Source organism: Lithobates pipiens, unplaced genomic scaffold (genome assembly GCF_037356315.1).
Source record: "Lithobates pipiens isolate NorthernLeopardFrog02 unplaced genomic scaffold, aLitPip1_a1.2 Scaffold_19, whole genome shotgun sequence".
In the NCBI taxonomy this organism is placed as follows: domain Eukaryota; kingdom Metazoa; phylum Chordata; class Amphibia; order Anura; family Ranidae; genus Lithobates; species Lithobates pipiens.
In genome coordinates, this window is record NW_027507764.1 from 586,852,263 (window position 1) to 586,856,076 (window position 3,814).

General features: G+C 46.8%; 1 non-coding gene across 1 annotated transcript; it reads left to right on the top strand.

The window, feature by feature from the left end:
* Positions 1-1,432: 1,432 nt before the first annotated feature.
* Positions 1,433-1,618, top strand: LOC143999806 (U2 spliceosomal RNA). The gene has a single exon (XR_013278138.1). It is a non-coding gene; the product is annotated as a U2 spliceosomal RNA (small nuclear RNA).
* Positions 1,619-3,814: the final 2,196 nt, after the last annotated feature.

Below are 3,814 nucleotides of genomic sequence, written 5' to 3' on the forward strand. Positions count from 1 at the left end.
AAAGCACTCTGGCTTTTACATTGGGATTGCAGTTGCAGCTTCTTTCAGGCGCTTTTTTTAACGCTAAAGCGCATTAAAAACGCCTGAAAAACGCCCCAGTGTGAAAAGGGTCTTAGTGCAGGGTGTAATGACCCTCCTGCTGACTTCCATTGATTGCTTCAACCTGGAAGACTGAGGAAATACTTGAGTGAAGGGTGTTGTGGACCCTCCAACTGACCTTCTTCGACCATTTCAACCTGAAAGACTGAGGATTCACTGTGGGTGTGGGGTGTCATTGATCCTCATACTTGCCATCTTTGTTTTCATCAATCTGGAAGACTTAGCCCTTGTACACACGGGTCGGAGATTCCGACAACCAAATCCGTCGGATTTTGTCTGACGGATTTTGTCTGAAACTGTTGCATACACACGGTCGGACGAAGTTGTCGGAAAATCCGATCGTTCAGAATGTGATGCTGTTATTTCGTTACGATGGGACTATGTTCAGGCTAGTAGCCAATAGCTTTAGTGTAGGAATTTGATCTGAGCATGCGTGGCACTTTTGTCCGATCAGAATTCTCTACACATGATCGGAGTATGTCCGATCGGAGCATTTTGTCGGAAAATTTTACCAACAAGTTGGAAAACTTGGTCCGTCTGATACTCCGACGGAAACAGTCCGATGGAGACCACACACAGTCGGAAAATCCGACAAAACGGTCCGATCGGACACATTCCGTCGGAATCTCAGACCGTGTGTACAAGGGCTTAGAAGATACTGTGAGTGCAGGGTGTCATGGAACCTGCCTCTTGGGGGGCAGAGCCAAAGCACTCTTTATTTACTGTGTAATGGTGCAGAGACTATCGTGTTTCTGGGCCCATCGTGTACATTTTTCTTCAAATTTTTGGGGTCGGCACGGAAAAGTACATTTGACTTATATAAATAAATGTTCTGTTTACAAGATGAGTTATGAAAACTAATTGCATAGCTGGCTGCGATGATTGAAGGAGAGAATATTAATTGCGCACATGCATTGGCTTTATCTCCAGAAATAACAGTTAATTTCAATTCTTGTTATAAGCACAGGGAGATAATGTGTGTTCTCTGATGTAGATCGTCTTGTTCTTTCCAACGTAATTAAGTTCACCTGAGGACGTCAGTAACTGTTCAACATTCCCATTCTCTGTTTTCATCTTTCCTTCATTGATATAATTTCTATAGACTGCTACAGATTGTAACTGTATCATTCAGTTCTCTAACTGGTGTTTTATGGGTAACAATAAAGAAGTTTTCTTCATTCTCAGCATGTACTCTTGTGCGTCAGGCTCCAAAACCCCATAGAGCCCTATTATAAGTCTAAGCTGAGAGCTGACTCACTCCCCCCCAGTTAACATAATACTACATGGTGATAATAAGTTTACATAAAGTAAGCCAGATATTAAAAGTTTCAACTTCGCCTATCTGCCCTTTGGCTAAGATCAAGTGTAGAATCTGTTCTTATCACTTTTCGAGAGGAAGAAAGCTGGTACAGGATCTTTTTACTCCTGAGTTGATTCTGGCCTGGGATACCAGGCTTGTTCTCGGTTGAAGGCATGGCTCTTCCTAAGTTCTAATGCCTTTCTGGTAGGGATGGTGCTGCTCTGGTCTGGCCAGGTGCAAGGCTGAGAGAAGCCCATTGTGTATGGGCCCCTGGAGTGGCAGTCCAGGGGTGCCACAAATCCTCACAATGGAGGGACTCACTTTGAGTTTATTATGGCACTATTGCCACTACAGCCATGTTTTTTTCACAGGTGCCTGTGTTGGTCCTTTTGGAGGAATTTTATACCGGCCAAAAGGCCTACCGTTGTATCAAACTTTGGCACTGAAAGACTTTTCCCCTTCCCTTTATAATGTTGTTTGTTGTTTTTTTTTTGTTTTTTGCATGTACACTGCACTCCCAACTAATAGGATGTAGGACCTGGGGCTTGTCCTGAAAGTCTTGGCAGGTTGGTTGGGCTCTCCCCCTCCCATGGGTTCTCCCTTCGGGGGAGCCCCACCTAGAACTCTTGTAGGCCTTGCGGCAAGCATCCTGAAGAAAGGGGCATGCCTGGTTTTGGCTGGAGAATCCCAAGTACCTCTTCCCCCGTTGGGAGCCTTGTGCCCTGGGGGATCAGAGCCAGGGTTCTTTCTCTTAGGAGGAGGGCCATGTATACACCCCATGCACTTTTTTGTGTGTGTTCACATTTCTGTGCTCACTTTTTTATGCACCTGGTGTTTAGTTTAGAGTGTGCACTCCGCACCGTGGAGCTTCAAAAGAAAGACAAAATTTGAGGTTCCACCTTTCGACACCGGTTGGCCATTTTCTTGCTGTCAGCCATTGGTTTGCTAATCTGTTATTAGCTTGCATGATGCTTCCTTCTCCCAGATCCCTCAGTACAGATGTTGAATGTGTCCTCCTTCCCCTGATGCCCCAGGCAATAAGCGTGTATGGTTGGAAGGTTGGTTGGGCTCTCCCCCTCCCATGGGTTCTCCCTTCGGGGGAGCCCCACCTAGGACATTTGTAGGCCTTGTGGCAAACATCCTGAAGAAAGAAGCATGCCTGGTTTTGGCTGGAGAATCCCAAGTACCTCTTCCCCCGTTGGGAGCCTTGTGCCCTGGGGGATCAGAGCCAGGGTTCTTTCTCTTAGGAGGAGGGCCATGTATACACCCTGTGCACTTTTTTGTGTGTGTTCACATTTCTGTGCTCACTTTTTTATGCACCTGGTGTTTAGTTTAGAGTGTGCACTCCGCACCGTGGAGCTTCAAAAGAAAGACAAAATTTGAGGTTCCACCTTTTCGACACCGGTTGGTCATTTTCTTGCTGTCAGCCATTGGTTTGCTAATCTGTTATTAGCTTGCATGATGCTTCCTTCTCCCAGATCCCTCAGTACAGATGTTGAATGTGTTCTCCTTCCCCTGATGCCCCAGGCAATAAGCATGTATGAAGAAAATTACTTTAAACAGAAGCTATATGTAGCGGCCATAACCCTTTGTAGGGCGGTCTTAACTTATTGGGCTTACCGGTTACCTCTGCTTGGCTTGTCCTTCCACGTCTAGGGGTTCCCAGGGCTGATACCCAAAAACTTGGACGCTGACACCAATAAAGTCCTTTTAGAAGGTTTTATTTTGCAGTGATAACATCCAATAACATAGCCTCATATAGGAACAGAGGGCACGGATGAAGAACTCAGGCACCTTGAACTGCAGACATAACAAAGTCTTTAATTCCACCCAGAGAGTAGCCACTTGCAGCTGGGCACTTCAAGGCTGAACAGATCTCTAGCCACAGATCGTGGCAATCAGCACGTTGATTCAAAACTTGAAAAATCCTACGAACGTGTACAAGTTATAACTGAAAGTGAACATGGACTTTTTTCCTCTGTATCTGGAACGTTCTCTGTCTCCTTGATAGTACAGGAAAAAGTGTGGATTCGTCAGTGTCCTTCCCAACTCAGTAACCAGGCACTTCTCAGGATGCCACTTGTTGGCCCTCCTCTGAAGAGTCCTCCCTCAGTCACTTTCACGAGCTGTGGTGCCCCTCCAAGCCAAGAGCACACCCGGACACCTTGAATCCTCCCTCAGTTACTGCACCTCAGACCAGCCGGTTCTGAGACTCGGGAACAGACGGATCCCTACCCCAGACCAGGGGGGTCTATTGGGGGTAACCAACAGAAGCATGTTGCGGGATGTCGAACACCCCGTGACCGGGACCCCTCGTGGGGCTACCCCGGTCCTGGAACCAGAACAGACCACACGGGCCTCACAAACTCCTCTCTCTAAAACAAGTGACCCCAAAATCTTAAGTACCCCTTCCGA